Below are 20,404 nucleotides of genomic sequence, written 5' to 3' on the forward strand. Positions count from 1 at the left end.
CATTAACAAAGTGACACAAGATGAAACAGAAAATACAAATAGTTCTATATTGACTTCATTGCCAACAACTTTTCTACAGAGAAACTCAGCACAATGTTGTTTCACTGGGAAATTTCATAAAACAAAAACCAAAAAACTAGTTTGGTATCTACACAAACTAGTTCTGGAAATACAGATGGGAGCTGTATACACACTGGAAACAAAAAGGAGTTTTTCAAAAGGTAGAAAATTTCTTAAATTTTTTTAAAGCCTAAAACATATTAACAGAAATTAATACTTTTGAAGAAGTAGTCAGGAAACTCAAGTGAGGAAGGAATAACTGACCTTGAACACAAGTCTATAGTTACTTCTCAGCTTTAACACAAAAAGAAAAGAAAAAAGATAAAGAAATAAACATCCAAGAACACTCTGAAATTGTGGAACAATATCAAAAGAGTAACATATATGTACTGGGAATACTAGAGGGAAAGAAACTAGAAAGTAATAATGGCCAAAATTGAGGGCATGAAAATAATCCACAGATCAGGAAGCTCAGAAAACACCAACTATGGTAAAGATTAAACACACACAGGCACATAGACACACACACACACACACACACACACAGACATACTACATATAAACATTGTACTAAAACTGCAGGTGGAAAAAAGACAAATACAAAGTCTGGAAGGAAGCTGCTGGATGAGAGGCACTTACAGAACCCCTAGGAAAAGAATGACAGCCAATTCTTCCCTGAAATAATGGAAACAAGAAGATAATAGAGTGACATCCTTAAAGAATTGAAAAATAAATCCTGCCAATCTAGAATTTTATGTCTACATATTATACTTTAGCAATGAATGATAGATAATGTCATTCTTAAGCCCAAACTGAGGATATTTACTGACAACAAATCTCCATTGCAGGAAATATGTAACGTTTTTCAGGAGGAAGGAAAATGGGATAAGTTAGAATCCTGAATTTCCAGGAAAAAAAAAAAAATCAAAGAAAGAATGATTTAAAGTAAAGTAAAAATCTCTTTTTATTTTTCTTGAGTTAATACCTGTTTGCTTAAAGCAATGATAACAGTATATTGGATGATTATAGAATATGGGTAACTAAGGTAATGAAAACAATATCAGAAAGACAGAAGGGAGAATATGAAACACACTACTATATGAACTCTACACTATGTGTTATTTCAAGATGTACTAAGATTATTTAACAATATGTAATGCAAACCAAGTTTCATCAAAACAATGTAAAAAAACAAAGTATAACTGATAAACCAAATAAAATGGAATCATACAAAATTCTTAATTAAAAACCAAACAAGGTAGAAAAGAGCTGGAAAAAAGTGACAAAGAACAAATTTAATGAATATAAAAATATTATAAATAAATGTAGTACTCTGCAATTCAACTATATCAATAATCACTTTGAATATGAATGTTCTAATAATAATAGTTATTATCAGACTGGATAAAAATACAAGCCCCAACTATATCTGTCTGCAATAAACCCACTTTAAATATAAAAATTCTTATAGCTTAAAATTAAAAGCATGGAGAAAGTTACCATGCTAACTCTAAGCAAAAGAAAGCGGTAACAAATATATTTTAGATAAAGTAACATTTTGAAGAAAGAAAATTAACATGGATAAAGAGGTACACTGCATAATGATAAAGAGGTCAGTTCTCCAAAAAGAATACAATTCTAGCTTGCATGTACCTAACAACAAAGGATCAAACCACTTGAGGCTAAAGCTGATGAAAATGAAATTTGAAAGTGACAAATCCATAATTATAATTGGAGAACTTAATATGCCTTCCCCTGTGTCACATCCATAATTGATAGGTAAAGCAGGCAGAAAACCAACAAGGATATAGATATCTGAAAATAAATAATCCATTTGATCTAAATAACATCTATAGAACATCCCATCCCAAAATAGTAGAATACATATTTCTCAATTTTGCATTGATATTCACTAAGGTAGATCACAGTTAGTGCCATAAAATACATCTGAAAAAATTTAAAATAATAGAAATTATGCAACATATTTTTATCTGGTTGTGATGGAGTTAATCTGGAAAAGAATAACCAAAAAAATGACTAGAAATGTCCAAATATTTGGAAATTAATCAATACACTTCCAAATAACACATGAGTCAAAGAAGCCTGAAGAGAAATTTAAAAATATTTTGAACTAAATGAGAATGAAAATAACATGAAAATTTGGTTGATGTAGCAAGAGCCATACCTATGAGGGAAATTTATACCAGTAAGTGCACATATAAAAAAGGAAATAAAGTTAAAATTAATGACTTAAAAACTTAAATTAGAATAAATTACTTAATTCAATTAATAACTTCCTAAATTCCACCTTAGAAAAGTGCAGAAATAATAGCACATTAAAGTTAAATCAAGCATAAAAAATAACACAAAATATAGCAGAAATAAATGGAATTCAAATTTTTAAAAATAGAAAAAAATATGAAAACACAAAACTGATTTTTCAAAAAAATTAATAATATTAAGAAACCTCTAGTCAGGCTAATCAGGAAAAAAATGGAAAGGACACAAAGTGACATCAGTCATGAAAGAGGTTTCATTAGTGCTGATTCAACAGACACTAAAAGGATAACAAAGGAATACTTTGAACAACTATATGCCATGAATTTTGTTACTTAGATTGTACAGATTTCACAAAAGACACAAGCTGCTAAACTTGCTTAAGAAAAAATATGTAACTGGAATAGTTTCATATCTATAAAAGCTATAAAATTCAGAGTTAAAAACTTTAAAAAATAAAACACAATCACAGGTAGTTTTAATGGTGTACTCTACCAAACATTTAAAAGTGTAATGCTGATTTTGCTCAGTTTTTTTCCAAAATTATAATGAAGAATAATACTTCTCAACTAATCTTAGGAGCCCAACATTACTGTATACAAAATCAGGCAAATGTATTTCAAGAAAAGGACACCATAGGCCTGTACAGTTTATGAAAATAGACACAGAAATCCTTAAAAACATTAGGAAATTGGATACGGCAAAGATAAAAAGTAGGGAATAGCAGTACAAGTAGAATTCATTATAAAAATGCAGACTGATTAAACATAGGTAAACCAGTCTTTGTAGTTCAGAATAACTGCAAGGTTATTTCTGTAAATGTGGAAAAAATAGACAATTATTAACATCCTTTAAAAATACAAAATTCTCAAAATATAAGAACAAAAGAAAAACAAGTGAATTCCTTAATGTAATAAATGATATATATGAAACATTTATAGCTACCACTATATTTAATGGTTAAAGATGAAATACTTTCTCTCTAACATCATGAACTGGGCAAAATATCCTTTTCAGACATCCTTCTTCAACATTATATTGGACATCTTAGCTAGTGCAATAAGCCAGGCCAATAATATATAAGGTCTATATATTGGAAGGAAAAAAAATAAATTTGTGAATTTGCAGATGACATGATGTCTATTTAATTAACTTCAAAGTATCTTTAAAAATCCTAGAACTAGTAAGCCAGCATAACAAGGTCATATGAAACAAGATTAATATAAAAAAGTTAATTGTTTATTTATATATCAACAATGTGAAAGTGGAGTTTTTAACACAATTTTAAATTTCATAAAAAACGGAAGTACTTGGGCAAAAATCTTTCAAAATATGCGCAGGTGTACAGAATTTATATATGAAAAGGTATAAAACACTGATTGAAAAATTAAAGGCCTAAATAAATGGAAAGGTATTCTATGTTCATGAATCAGAAGACTTATTATTAAGAAGTTAATTTGCCAGAGTGATCTGTAGATTCAATAACATCACCGTCAAAATCTCAATAAAGTTTTTAGAGATACCGACATCCTGGTTCTTAGTTGGATACAGAAGCAAAGAACCTAAAATAGCCAACACAATTCTGAAAAAGAACAAAAATAGAAGACTCACATGACCCAATTTTCTGACTATCATAAAGCTAGTTTAGTCAAGAGAGAAAGATTCTGGTGGGAGAATAAATACATTGATCAGTGAAATCGAATAGAGAGATCAGAAAGAGAGATGGATCCACGCAAATATATTCAACCAGTTTTGAAAAAGGTAAAATGACATTTTGATGGAGAATGGCTAAAATTTTTGCTGGAACAATTGGATGTCTATATGAAAAGAAAGAATCTAAAATAAATTCTTATACAATAATCTCAAAATGAGTCATAGACATCAATTTAAAATGAAAAATTATAACACTTTTTGGTGAAAACATGGGAAAAAATCTACAGAATATAAGTTTGGTAATAAATTCTTAGATGTAATGCCAAAAAATATAATCTATGAATAGAAACATTATTAAACTTTAAATTAAAATATTTTTGTTTCAAGACTACATTATTAAGAGAATAGAAATACAAATTTCAAATCGGACAAAAACTTTTGTAAATCAAGTATTTGGTGAAAGACTTATGAATCTATACAAAGAGCTCTTAAAAATCAGTAATAAGAAAGAAAAATCCCAATGAAAAAGAAAACATAGATCCAAACAGATGACACCTCACCAAAGAAAATAGATGAACTGTAAATAAAATATGAAAAAAATGCATGTATTTGTTAATGGGGAAATGAAAATTAAAAACAATAAATGAGAAACCACTATACAATTGTTAAATTGGCTAAAACCTCAAAACTATAAAAACCAAATTGTGCAGAGAATGCAGAGTTAAGAATTCTTTTTCATTGCTGCTGTGAATGGAAAAAAGTCCAACCATTTTCAAAGACAGTTTGGCAGTTTCTTATAAAGCTAAATATACTCTTACTATGAGATCCAGAAATCTTTCTATGTATTTATACAGCAAAACTGTAAACATGTCTACACAAAACCTGCATTAACATGTTTGGATCAGCCCTCAACTGCTCACCCCTTAACTTTGGGACATATACAGTGACTTATTTCCAATGGTGACAGTATGGAAATGAGGAAGGGAGAGTCACATTACAGTAGAGAAATCTGAGAAAGACTACCTAAGCCAAGTGACAAAGGCTAGCATCATCACAGATATGTCATGTTGACATCATGCACCTAGACACAATGTGATGAAAATGGTTTACTTTTGTCATTTTCCTCCTTCGTACTCAAAACTCTGTTTAATCTTAAAAAAAGAAAACTCCCTCCTGGTTAACATGGTGAGACCCTGTCTCTACTAAAGATACAAAAATTTAGCCGGGGGTGGTGGCGGGCGCCTGTAGTCCCAGTTACTCGGGAGGCTGAGGCAGGAGAATGGCGGGAACCCGGGAGGCTGAGCTTGCAGTGAACCGAGATCGTTCCACTGCACTCCAGCCCGGGCGACAGAGCGAGATTCCGTCTCAAAAACAAACAAACAAAAAAACGAAAAAGAAACCCCAGTTAGAGGAACTTTTGCAAAACACCTGAGCAACGTTCCTAATTATGTCAAGGGCATAAAAAATTAGGAAAGCCTGCAAAAAAGTCACAACCAAGAGGAGCCTAAGAAGACACCACCGCCTGTAATGTGGTCTCCCAGATGGGACCCTACTACAGAAGAAGAACAATGGGGTGGGGAGGAAAAGAAATCTGTAAAAAGTATGGACTTTATACCTCACCAAAACTGTTTTAAAATAATTTTCTAAATGTTATTGAACTTAGAGCCAACATGATACATACATTGGTAATATACACTGCTTGCCTGCACTTAAATCAAGATGATTTAAAAATAACTAAGAGAACTGTGTTTTATACTACATTTCATTCCCAAGTCAATATTTCCTATTATTTCAAAATAATGGTGCTATTAATTAATGATGAGCAAGCTTTTTAAATATATATTTAATCTGTTTCCTGTGCACTCGGTAGTATAGTTTCCTATACATCTATAATTAGATCACTTGTTTTGTAAAGTAATTTTCCTGACTCAACTTCTTATTTAGATTGTTAGTTTTATTTCTTAAACATCTCATTTTATATTAAAAATATTCTATGGACTAAAACAGATAAATCTCCACATACCCTAACTAAACATATAATTGGGTACTGAATTTTAGAAGTATATTTCAGAAGGCATGACTTGTTTCCACACCCAAATAAGGCAAAAAGCTAGTGCAGTTAAGGTTGGAAAAAGCTAGTGTAGCTAACGTTGGCTGAGAAGTACATAGGAAAAGGTTTCTGAAGGTCTTGTTTTTGAAACTTACATTTTTTGTTACCTAATCCTTTCTGTGCTTTATATTATTAAAAATTGCATGTAAATAAGATATGTATACTTTGTGTTGCTTCGCCTTTTTTACCCCTCTGCAAGAATAAATTCTATCCTCAGTTTTAACAGCATAGATTACTTTCACCTGTTTTTTGCTTTATGTAAGTGGAATAATGTAATATGTATGTACTATTTTGTAGCTGATTTATTTCATTCATTTCGTGGTAAGTTTATCCATGTTGTAGCAAACATTTGTAGAGCATTCTTTCTCATTCCTTTATACTATTTTGGCATGTGAATATGCCACAAGATATTGATCTAGGCTACCACTGATGAGCATTTATTTGGTGTGTGTCAGTTTTCAGCTATCATGATGAATATTTCTATGAACACATTAGTTCATATCCCTCAGTAAAAATATGGAGACACTTATGTCTAGCCTATAACTCAGATTGCAATTCATCAGAATACATGTATATGCTCATGTTTATTGGACAGTTCAAAGCAATTGTCCAATGTGTTTCAACCAATTTCAACAACTAACACCAATATAATAGAGTTCTAATTAATCCATATCCTTGCTAAACTTTGATATATTCCAAAATTTTAATTTTAGCCATTCTGTTTGGAAAAATGTCATCAAATTGCAGATTAAATTTCCATTTCTCTGATACCTAGAAAGCTGATTGCCTTTTCATATTCTCATGGGCCACTAGACACTCTCTTTGGAGAAGTGATGGAGTTCTTTGCCCAATTTTCTGTACATTTGTCTTTCTCTAACCTTAATATTTTGAAGGAGTTGTTTTAGTCCATTCAGGGCTGCTATTGCAAAATACCATAAACTGAGTGGTTTATGAACAATCGAAATGTGTTTCTCTCAGTTCTGGAGGCTAAAATATTGAGGATCAAGACACTGGCAGATTTAGTGTCTGGTGCCAAGTCCTGGTTCATATACATCCAACTCCTAGCTGTGTCCTCATGTAGCAGAAGAAAGTCAGGGAACTCTCCAGGGTGTCTTTCTTAAGGCCCCCAGTCTCACAAGGATTCCACCCTCATGACCTAATCACCTCCCAAAGGCCGTGTCTCCTAATACCGTCACATTTAGGATTAGGGTTTCAGCATATTAATTTGGGGAGAATACAAACATTCATTCTACAGCAAGTCCTATATATTTCATACTGTATATGAATCTTTTTCCACATTTGCATTTTGCAAATATATTCTCCAAATAAATAAATGATTTGTGTTTTCATTCTTTTAATGGTGTTTTTGGAAGAATAGACACTCTTATTTTTAATGTCTTATATATCAAATATTTTTAACTTATCCGATTTTTAAAGTAAGTTTGCCTATTTCGTGGTCACAAGTCATCTTTCTGTGTTTTCCTTTAATAGATCTATTGATTTCTCTTTGACATTGACATCTTAAATTAATGTGAAATTGGCTTTAGAGTACAGTTTGAGGAAGTGCTAAAGATACATCATTGTTACGTGGATATCAATTGACCCAACAAAAGCTACTGAAAGAATCATTTGGCCTCTCTATTTACTTCACTGCTTAGTATCTGACTATCTTAATTTCCATAACTTTGTAATAGGATTGAATATCTGATAGTGTTTTTCTTCTCCTTCAAAATACCATGTTTTTCTGTTTCTTCAAAATGCCGTGGGGGTGGGAGTTTCAGAGTGACTAGATGAGGACAGACTCTTTTCTCAGCACAACAACAATTCAAATGATGAAAAATTTGAAAATGTTTAATGCTGCTGACAATTGTCCTAAGAGCATACGACAATTGGAGAAACATTTACCCAAATGAATCTTCTAAATCTTGGTAGAAGAGGAAAAAATCTTTGGCATTTGACTTTTATCTGTGATACTGTCTATATTCTGTACAGATATGGCCAAGAAAAAGAGTGTTCACTCAACCCCAAGCTCTCAGGCTAGTGCTATGCATTCACTCGAATAAGAACAAATACCAGACTTATGTAATTCCATTTCCAGCTTCCTGTTATAAAAACTATATTTTGTGTTACCATGAACCAGATCAACCACCCAGCTTCCACTCAGAGTGAGAGTTCTTCTCTAGACACAACAGGCCTAGATTACTGAGTCCTCTGTTTTCCTTGCCCCAGTTTGTTTATAGATCAGAGGTTCTATGCCAGGAGGAGCAAGCCAAGAAGACCATGGTCTACCATCTTGATTCCATACCCTCTTGTAGAAAGGAGATGTCACTCTAGTAGAGTGGTTCACTGTCCCCAGTTCCAACTCCTGTATAGTGTCACAGATGTTCTGCCCAGAAGGACCGAGAGGTCTTAGCTCTGACTGATGAGACTAACTTTATTTACTAGAAAATGAAGAAGTTCATGAATAAGAACATTTTTGAAAATAATGGAGGTTGGGTGGCAAGCAATTAATAAAGGGTCAGTAACTTCATGAACTTCATAGCAATAAGGAAAATGGCAGTCTAAACGGAAGTTTAACAGAGAGAACAAGGTAAAGAGACAGCTAGCAAGATTTCTCCTGGGAAAGCAGTCATGACAGAATGTCAGAGGGCTGTGCACATGTGCTACGGTGCACCCATTACAATCAGAGCATGACATATTACAGACGTGAAGAATTCCTCAGGCCACAGTCAAATCTGTTAGCAAAGTATAGGAGTATCACTGAGTCTATGGGATTAAGCACAATTTCTGATCAAACACTGACTATACAAAAAACAACTCTGAATATCAATAAAGATGTAGAAATTGGCCAGGCACAGTGCCTCACACCCGTAACCCCAACACTTTGGGAGACCGAGGGGGGTGGATCACGAGGTCAGGAGTTTGAGAGCAGCCTGACCAACATGGTGAAACCCCGTCTCTACTAAAAATACAAAAATTAGTCAGGCGTGGTTGGGGGTGCCTGTAATCTCAGGTACTCAGGAGGCGGAGGGAGGAGAATGGCTTGAAACTGGGAGAAAGAGGTGGCAGTGAACCAAGATCGCGCCACTGCACTCCAGCCTGGGTGACAGAGTGAGACTCTGTCTCAAAAAAAAAAAAAAAAGAAAAAAAACTATAAATTATATAACAGAATCAAATTTAAGTTTTTGAGGTAAAAAGTATGATAATTAAAATAAATAATTTTATAGAGGAAATAAACAGAATATTTGAGCAAAGAGAAGAAAGAATAAATGAACTTGAAGACAGATTATTAGCAAGCAGAAATCTCTCAGAAGGAAATAAACAAGAAAAAAATATTGTCGATGCCCTTGAGAAGTATGTGACCTGGTTTGAAGCAGTGGGTTGAAACCTTTCTTTCCTTTAACAGATTTTTTTAAAACAGCTCTTTGAATATTATCTCTATTTAATTATCTCTTTATGCTTTCTCTGGAACTCCAATAATATGAATATGGGAACTTTTTGTATATTCTATATACCTCTTACCTTCTTACTTCTATGCTTTTTTTGTGTGCTTCAGTGTAGGAATTTTCCCATTGACTTACTTACCTTTCAGTTGCGTGATTCTGTAATCTGATCCAGTCTACAGTTTAACCCATATTCTGAGTTCTTATAATATACTGTAATTTTAGTTCTAAAATATTTATTTGATAATGTCCAATTCAATGTAAAGAGGTACTTTACATTCTTTCTTATATTTTATACATTTTTCTCCTACTTTAAAACATTAATCATAGTCATTTTTTAAATGTACTCTTGGTCCACTGTTTGGATCATCTTGACCACACTTAGAGCTTCTCCTTCTGTTTCTTTCCTTTATTTTCTTCTGCTTTGTTTGTTATCTAATACAAGGTCATAATTTTTTTACTCTTAGCATGTAGGGGAATATTTTATTGTATGCTGATAATTATGTAAAAAGAAACCATAGGAGCTCCAGGTGGCTCCACTAAAGATTTGTTCCCCTTTCCTCTGTTAGAAAGATAAGCTGAGGACCTGATTACCTAAATGAATCACAGGAGTTTTTGGTAAATCTTGGACTAATTCTCCTTTGTTTATATTGCTCAGGACTGGGCCTACTAGACTTTCAATTGGGAGTTTATGTGGCTCTTATTTCCTCAGGTCTGAAAGATTATGGGGATTAATCTGCATCATTTAAGGGTCCAGAAGCCAGCTTTCCAGGCTCTTGCCACATGCAAGTTCAAAATCAGATGAATGTCTTAGTAAGAGACATACTTGTGCTTGAGACAAGCCCTGTATTACCATGACTAATGTCCAAAACATGACATGATTTCAGGAAACTATGCTTTTTTGAAATTTCAAATTAACTCACCAGCATCCCACAAAGCCTTCAAATATAGCAAATGTGATTTAGGGGAAAATCATTACGAATTGAAGGCTCCAAAATGTCTAATTTATGAATCTGGTTCTGTGTAGTGACTAAGAGGATTGGTGGTTTCTCTTTTTCTTGGCAGAGGTCTCCTAACTGGGTCAAGCCTAATCCTCAATTCACATTGAGCATCTGCAAGAGCTCCAGAGGGAAACATGACTGCAAATTTAACTTATTTCAGAATTGCATTCCATGCCTGACATTTTCATTCACTTAGTCCTCATTGTTTACACAGTCCTCTGACAGCCTTAAAGTATGATTGTTTAATTGGGATTTTCTAGATTTTTTTTCAAAATTCTAAGTATCTTCTTTATCCTATTTTATAAGCAATGTTACAAAGAAGTTTAGTGGTGTTAACATCTTCTCATTTCAGATTTTGAAGAAATTCTACCTAACTTTAAATCATTTCCCCAAGATGGTCAAAGGTGGTACTGAGCAAAGTTCAAAACTGTATTAATCTGTTCTCATGCTGGTAATAAAGACATACCCAAGACTGGGTAATATATGAAGGAAACTGGTTTGATGGACTCACAGTTATACATGGCTGGGGAGGCCTCACAATCATGGCAGAAGGCAAATCAGGAGCAAAGTCACATCTTATATGGCACCAGGCAAGAGAGAGCATGTACAGGGAAACTCCACTTTATCAAACTGTCAGATCTCATGAGACTTGTTCACTATCATGAGAACATTACAGGAAAAGCCTACCTCCATTGTTGCGGGAAGTCAGGGACCCCGAACGGAGGGACCAACTGAAGCCATGGCAGAAGAACATAAATTGTGAAGATTTCACAGACATTTATCAGTTCCCCAAATTAATACTTTTATAATTTCTTATGCCTGTCTTTACTGCAATCTCTGAACATAAATTATGAAGATTTCATGGACACTTACCACTTCCCAATTAATACCCTTGTGATTTCCTATGCCTGATTTTACTTTAGTCTCTTAATCCTGTCATCTTCATAAGCCGAGGAGGATGTATGTCACTTCAGGACCCTGTGATGATTGTGTTAACTGCACAAATTGTTTGTAGAGCATGTGTGTTTGAACAATATGAAATCTGGGCACCTTGAAAAAAGAACAGGATAACAGCGATGTTCAGGGAACAAGGGTTATAAGACTTTAAACTCTGACTACTGGTGAGCCGGATGGAACAGAGCTGTATTTCTCTTCTTTCAAAAGCAAATAGGAGAAATAGCAGTGAATTATTTTTCTCAGCAAGAAACATCCCTGAGAAAGAGAATGCGCCCTGAGGGTAGGCCTATAAATGGCCCCCTTGGAGGTGGCCATCTTTTACAGTCGAAACTGAAGGGACGAAATAAGCCCCGGTCTCCTATAGCGCTCCCAAGCTTATTAGGATGAGGAAATTCCTGCCTAATAAATTTTAGTAAGACAGATTGTCTGCTCTCAAACCCTGTCTCCTGATAAGATGTTATCAATGACTATGTGTGCCCAAAACTTTATTAGGAATTTTAATTTCACCCCGTCCTGTGGTCCTGTGACCTCACCCTGCCTCCTCTTGCTTTGTGATATTTTATTACCTTGTGAAGCATGTGATCTCTGTGACCCACACCCTATTCGTACAGTCCCTCCCCTTTTGAAAATCGCTAATAAAAATTTGCTGGTTTTATGGCTCAGAGAGTTTCACGGAACTTGCTGATGTGTGATGTTTCCCCTGGACACCCAGCTTTAAAATTTCTCTCTCATACTCTTTCCCTTTATTTCTCAAACCAGCCGAGATGCTTTGGGAAATAGAAAAGAACCCACGTTAACTATCAGGGGCGGGTTCTCCATGATTCAATTACCTCCCATGGGGTCCCTCCCATGACACATGGGAACTATGGGAGCTACAATTCAAGATGAGATTTGGGTGGAGACACAGCCAAACCATATCAGAAACCTTCTGTTGTCTACCTTTTTTTCTGGGTCCTCCATTGCACCTAGGTAAGTACTATTCCACTTAGAGTTCTCACTAAATGAAAACCCACACCCTGAGATAATCACAAGCATTAACAAGATGTAGCTATCACTGTTAGAAGTAGAGATCAAAGGGAAGGGGTTGGGTTTCCTGGAACCTACAGTGTTGAATAGGTCTTGTTGTTCTAGGGCTCCAACCACGGAGGAGAGAGCAGAGCCAACCTGCCGCTGAAGCCTTTGGAGTTTGGTGGAGGGCTCAATGACCTAGGACTCAGAATTCTGAAGGTAAGTTGCTTGGTAGCTGTGCTGGTATCTCTGGGCATGAAAATACTGTTGGATCCAGAAGTTACTAAATATATGTAGCATTAAATTTAATTAAAATTTTCCTAAAGCTGCCTCCCTACTTTAACTCCCTATGTAGAAAACTGCAGCCTAACTGTATATAAACAAACTGCAGCCTAACTTAAGAGTATAATCTTGTAACAAATATCTAAGTCCCAGCCAATCACAGCAGCCGAGCTTCAGTTAATCATACATGGCTGATATGGTTTGACTCTGTGTCCCCACCCAGATCTCATCTCAAATTGTAATCCTCAATTCCCCACACGTAGAGGAAGGGACCTGTAATCCCCACGTGTTGAGTGAGGGAGGTGATTGGATCATGGGGGTGGTTTCCCCCATGCTATTCTCATGATAGTAAGTGAGTTCATACCAGATCCAGTGGTTTTATATGTCTTTGACTGTGCCTCCTTCACACATACTCACTCTCTCTCACCTGCCACCATGGAAGATGTGCCTTGCTTCCCATCTACCATGATTGTAAGTTTCCTGAGGCCTCTCCAGTCATGCAGAAATGTGAGTCAATTAAACCTCTTTCCTTTATAACTTACCCAGGCTTGGGTAGTATCTTTACAGCAGTGTGAAAATGGACTAATACAGCAGCCAACTGATCAGACCACGTCCATATAAGGCAAACGTCTCACTGTCCCATGCTCAAATAAAGCCAATGCCCAGCTGTGATCAATCAAGTTGTTACAGTACATCATGCTAATTTTCTGTCTATAGGTACTACCTGCCCACATTGCTGGGTGGAGCTCTTTGAACTTCTGTGTCTGAGGGCTGCCCAATTTATAAGCTGCATTTTATGTAAACAAACTCTACTAAATTTAATTTTTCCAAAGTTTTTCTTCTAACAATATTAAAAACATGCAGACTGAAAGCTACTGATGCTGTCAAGGTGAAAGCTGTTACTGAGGAAACACGGACATAAATATCCCTCAAACATTTCTCTCAGCTTTCCAGTCTCGCTCCAGCTCCACTCATTGGCAGATACAAATAAGGGGAGGACTGACAAAGAAGATATGTGATTTTTAGTTTCCTGTTCTCCCTGTGACAAAGCAGAGTAAACAGAAGAAGAAAGTTGGAATTGAGAGACAGCAAATTACAACACAAACACATGCACACACATGCACACTCACATACACACGCACACATGCACACACAAACACAAATCACTACCACTCACGAGCCTTTGCTTGGGATACGCAAAGAGACTAATTCCATGGAAAGTAAATCAGTAAATATGGTTAAAATAATGAAAAGCAGAGATGTAATAGGAATGCCCTTTATTTAATGGCTAATGTTTATGATCCTTCAATAGATCTCTGGGATTTTCTTTCAGTGGTCTCTGGCATATATACTAAATATACACTAACATTTCTACTTTCAAGACATATAATTAGCATGAAGAAATTTCATTAAGGGTTGAGTTTGAGTTCTGAAATTGAGCGTTTTGTTGTTCCTTATATGTTATTTTTGTACATCGTCCAGAAGAAAATTAACAAATAACAAAATAAAATGAAAATAGGAATTCAAAAACTGGTATTAGGTAAATCCTTTTATACACCTATTTTTTTCACTTTTCTTTGATGAGGTGGGCCACTATCAACACTACCCATGCCCTTTATCAGGCTGTTGGGTTTCCACTTTCGGTTGCAATGGCAGTGATGTTTACTGTTGCGGATTCCTCTCATATTGCAGGTCTTAGGAGCAAGTACTTTCCCAAAGTGACATATGGATACACTTCCTGTCAATGCATACTTGTTCTGTGCAACACTCTGTACCATCTTTCACTTCACCAATATCAGGTACGGTCATCCCCAGAGAGCAGTATTTCAGCAGGTGATATCAGTGAAATAAGTCCAATGTACAGTATAATAATGTCTCAGATTAGGAGTTTCTTTTATGTTCTCACACTGAGCTTTTCCATGCAGAATATCTCAGATAATACGTTTTATGTATGTAGTGCCACTGATACCACAGTGACCAAACCGTTCACCTTGGGTATTCATCTCTCTATAGCAAATCTGATTTGCACTCTTGACCTTTTGCCAAAATTTGTTTGCGCCACTTATCATGGATATTACATCTCTTTTTTATAGTAGTCTCCGATCACACAAGGAACCCCATCCTGCACATACACATCTTCTGGACAATTGTGCAAGTTCCGTTTCACCGCTCTGGACTATCACATCTGGGATGAACTGCAACAAAGCCCCAAAGCACAGGCAGCCCCAGGTTTCTGAGTGCAGTTTGCCAAACCATGTGAATCTTTTTTACACAACTGTAAAGAACCACACTCATAAGCCTCATTTTCTTCAAACACACCATTCACATAGCATGGCTTTGTGAAGATGACCTCAGGATTTGGTGAATTGTGTAAGCACCTCTTTAATTATTTTTTTAACAGTGGTGGCTGCTAATTTAGCATAACTGTAACTGCAATTGCTATACCTACTTACATATGTGACTATTTCAAACATTATGTATCATTTTTTGTGCTCATGGACTCTGGTTTTGTTATTATACTCCATTCCCAAATTATAACCAAGCGCATTTAACACAATCAATGCAACAAAAGAAAATGTGTCACCTATGAAACTACTAATTCCACACTTAAGAGGAAGGCTGCATATTGTTCCAACATAATAAGTCTAAGCCAAGATATTTAGGGTATCTGTGTCTTACAAAAACATGCGAAGCATTATGGTGTATGCAGGAATTAGAGCTTTTTTTTTTTTCTTTTAATTCTCAAAGTTGTCCTAGAAATGGATTTTTTTTCTTCAGAGACAGGGATGGCATTCCAGACCTCTGTTGCAAGTAAAACTGCATCAATGTCCAATGTGGTTAAATTTATCTCACCAAGCATCTATTTCATGGACAACCGTGACTACTTCCTCCTGAACTTTTCAGATAATACTTTGCTGATAGAAGAATTGTTTTAGTCTACCACCACTGCCAGTTCAAGAATCCATCCGTGACTCCACCAGCCCTCATATCCACTTCTCGTGAAAGGGAAATTATCACTATCTTGAAACTTGGTCTCTTTATTTCTTCTTCTGTTAATCCACATTTCATGGGTGGGAACATACCAGATGTTCAAATGTGGTAGAAAGTCTTCTGGGCTTAATTTCATAAGCAATGACATTTACCTATTTATCAAATACCTTTATCTCAATACAAGGACTTTGCCAAGAGCAACCAGGGATTCAGAGTTCCCTTCCACATAACTATGATAGCAGCAGTCATTCTGGACAAAATCTTCAAGGAGAGCACCCTGCTCTGTGTAGATGAACACTTGGAGGTTTGAGAAGGTAAAGACTTCTTGACTTCGATTTGGACAGTGTGTGTATGGCCCCCAAATTTCAGATTATAGGAGATCCAACCTGGGGTTTCCATGACTCCTCAAGTGCCAGTTACCTTCAGAAGTGTCAACACTTCTGGGGGGCTATGGTGTGGAAAGTGCCTAATGGGGCCATCTAGAAAGAAACAAAGACACCTGCAGCCACAACAGCAGAAGAGTGATCTTCACATGCACCAGGCGTTCTTCTATAGCCTTTATGGAGCCTCGACTCTGAATCTATGGGTGACAACAAAGGAGGGGCAGAGAGAAGGCATAGCTGGTCTATCTCCTCCCTTTGAGTTGACTGTATGCAGCACTGACTTTAATGGTCTGTCTTGTGGCATGCTCAGGTTTTTAGAGCAGTACAACTAAAAGAAGAAATAAAAAGAAGGGCAGAGACTCAGGTGGCATTATGAGCAGGCCAGGGCTGAGCAGAAAGGGCAGGGTATGGTTGAAAATGGATTAGTGTTTGGATCAAGACATAATTCAATACACTGCACTGGGCTCAGGTTTGCTCCTGAATATTCATGAGGCAGCAAGGATGTGGGTGTACAAAAGAATAACAGGTGGCCACAGGTTAATAATGACTGAACCTAGATGACGGACACATGGATTCACTATGCAATTTTCTAAAAATATGCATATATATCAACATTTCCCCAATAAATCTATAAAAAAAGGGTCTTCATGGAAAGGTGAACATATATCATGTTTTGATGAGGAAATCTGGATTTAGACATATGAACTTCGGATAAATATCCATAGTCATTCTTTTCCATTTCAAAGGGCAAATTGTTTAGTTATATTACGGAGAACAGCTATGTATCTGTCTTGAGTAATATCTCCTATATCAGAGACATTCATATCCACACAGTTTTCAAAGTCCTTCAATATATTTCCACATAACAAATCATTACTTATCTTCATCTCATCCTGTCAAACTGCAAAGTGTTAAAGTATCAATTGTCCTTAAAAAATAGTACTACCTGTTGCAGTGAATACCATGGTTCAATAAAACAATAAACAATAGTGGAATTGGCAGGAGAGGAACTTGGATTGACAAATGTTACTTGAAGTTGTTTATATTTGATTTTAGTCCTAAGAAAAATATTTTTCAAAGCCTCTGATCATGTAAAATAGAAAGAAAATCAAACCAGCTGGGAAAATACCAGTTGGAGAATACTAAAAGCAAATTATGTTAGTGTTGCTATTGGTTTGTTCCTGTTTTTCTACTTCCTTGAGTTGCAACAACATTTGGTTGTTAATTTGAGATCTTTCTATCTTTTTGATGTGGGTAATTAATGCTACAGATTTCCTTCGTAGCAGTGTTCTTGCTACATACTAGAAGTTTTGGTGTGTTTCAAAAAACTAGTTTCTGCCTTAATTTCATTTACCCAAAAATTATTTAGGAGCAGGTTGTTTAATTTCTGTGTATTTTTATAGTTTTGGGAGCTCCTCTTGGTATCAGTTTCTAGTTTTATTCCACTGTGGTCTGAGAAGAGTAACATAAATTAGTACAATTTCTATGGAAAACAGTATGAATATTTCTCAAAGAACTAAAAATAGAACTACCGTTAGATCCAGCAATTGCACTACTACTCAGAGTTTCCTCTGTAAACCGCTATATCAAAAATACATACCTGCACTTGTGTGTTTATCACAGCACTATTCACAATAGCAAAGTCATAGAATCAGCCTAAGTGTCCATCAATGGATAACTAAATAAGAAAATGTGTATATATATGCTGTGGAATACAATGCCACCATAAAAAGAATGAAAACATGTCTTTTATTGCAATGAGGGCGAAGCTGGAGGCTGTTATCTTAAGTAAAATAATTCAGAATCAGAAAGTCAAATACTGCATGTTCTCACTTGTAAGTAGGAGCTAAACAATGGATACCTGTGGACACATAGAAAGGAATAATAGACATTAGATACTCCAAAAAATGGGAGTTCAAGAGAGGGGTGTCAGCTGAAAATTGACGTATTGGGGCTGGACACGGTGGCTCACGTTGTAATCCCAGCAGTTTGGGAGGCCGAGGCGGGTGGATCACCCGAGGTCAGGAGTTTGAGACCAGCCTGCCCAACATGGTAAAAACCTTTCTCTACTAAAAATAGAAAAATTAGCTGGGCACGGCAGCAGGCGCCTGTAATCCCAGCTACTCAGGAGGCTGAGGCAGGGAAAATTGCTCGAACTCGGGAAGCGGAGGTTGCAGTGAACCAAAATCGTGCCACTGTACTCCAGTCTGGGCGATAAAATAAATAAGTAAATAAAATATAAAAGAAAAATAAATAAGTAAATAAAATATAAAAGAAAAAAGAAAATTTATATATTGGGTACACTGTTCATTATTGGGGAAACGGATACACTAAAAGCCCAGACTTCACCACTACACAATATATCCATGTAAGAAAACTGCACTTACATCTGCTCAATCTATTTTAAAAATTTTAAAGGCAAAATAAATTGCCTTTAGAAATGAAAAGGAAATCAATGAACTCCAAAAGGGGGAGGAAAGTTTTAGGGAAGATAATATATTGTTTTACTGAACCAAAGGCATTGAAATCCATGGCAGTTTTAGGATTATAAGGTAACTAGCTCCTGAGCCCCACCTCCATAAGTATTGATGTCGTGTATGAGAATGTATCTACATGTCTTATATAAAAATACAACCACAAAAAATTATCTCAATAATACAAATACATTATTACATATTTGTGTAAATGAAAAATCTGGTACTAGAGCCATGCCTGGCTGAAATGCTGATTTGTTGCTTTGCTCTTGAATAATACATTAATTAAACCATATAATATGTAGACACTACATGTAGAAACATAAATGAATGATACAAGTCAAAATCAGTTAGTGGTCTGGAGCATGAATTTTGTCAGAATGTGTGGGGCAAAGATATACTTTAGAAATTTGTAAAATTACATTCAATATTTTACATTTAAATACTTTTTTAAATTTAGCTTCTGTGAGCCTCCACAATCTTTCTCAGATTATTAAAGTAATTAAATTACTAAAGTAATGAGACTAAGAACTACTAGCTTATTTGGTTAAAAAAAAAAAAAGGTGTGGGAGAAAGAGTAATTTGCTATGAAGAATCTGAATTACACTGATCAAATACCACTTCCCATGGTTGGTAATGCAAAAATGAAAGATCCCAGATTCAGCACCTATCATCTCCTGGACTTCGATCCATTTCTCTTTAATTTTTCCTTTATCTTGATTCTAAGTATTTTTGCCTTTTTTTCTTTGGAATCATATTCTTGTCATATACAAAATCTTCTTTTCATAAAAGCCATGACAATCTCTTCTCCGTTTACATGTATTTATGGAGAGCTCCTTATCCCTACTAAACATTACAAATATTATATCTTAGCAACGTAAAACCCAGCAGATGGGGAGCTTCCGGTTCTCAGAATGTCCATATGCCCTACAGACCAGATGTTTGGGCGTAATTTGCCACTTTCAGTCTACTAAACCGGCAGCCATCTCGTTATATCATTATTTATCTTTCTTCCTTGATCTTACAACCACACCCCAAATCAATCCTGAGCTACAGAGAATTGGGTGTCTGATACTACTTTCTTCTCTGCCAGTAATCTTATCCATATTCTCGCTGTACTTAGCAAGCATGTGAACAACCCATAGAACACTCAGGTTTGTCTTTGTTTTTACCCTTACAACTCACCCACAATGATCTGTAGCCACTGACCTAAGGCCATGACCTATACCATATTATCAACCATCTTGACTCTTACACATTAAATAATTAACCATAATTTTTATTCTTAACCAAAATTTGCTCATCAAATTTCTAGAGGATCCAAATCACTTTTCTTTTCCTTCTTTCCATTTTTCAAGTTTCCCTCCTTGTGCCTTTCATCCCCAGAGCCTAGCTCTAAATTCCATCACTTCAACCGTTGTGGACGACAGTCTTCAAGCCAGTCTAGATGAATCCCTTTCTCTGCTTTTGCCACTCCTACAGCACACTGACGACATCCGGTATAATAAATCAGAGTAAATTTAGGGGATATTAAAAAGGGAGAAACATACAGAATTAGGTCAAGATCAACCTAAAACTTCAGCCTAAAGGATGAAGTTATGAAGAGGTATTTATTTCAAATACTCCTATACTTTTAGTAAGTTTTGTTTTGTTTTCCACATTGTTCTTTAACTTGCTGATTTTCTAAGTTTCCTCAGGAATATATAAGACCCTTAGGTGAAAATCAATATTATCTTTATTTTTGCAAGTTGCTACCAGTACTGAA

The sequence above is a fragment of the Mandrillus leucophaeus genome, unplaced genomic scaffold, assembly GCF_000951045.1.
Source record: "Mandrillus leucophaeus isolate KB7577 unplaced genomic scaffold, Mleu.le_1.0 Scaffold473, whole genome shotgun sequence".
NCBI classification, from domain to species: Eukaryota; Metazoa; Chordata; class Mammalia; order Primates; family Cercopithecidae; genus Mandrillus; species Mandrillus leucophaeus.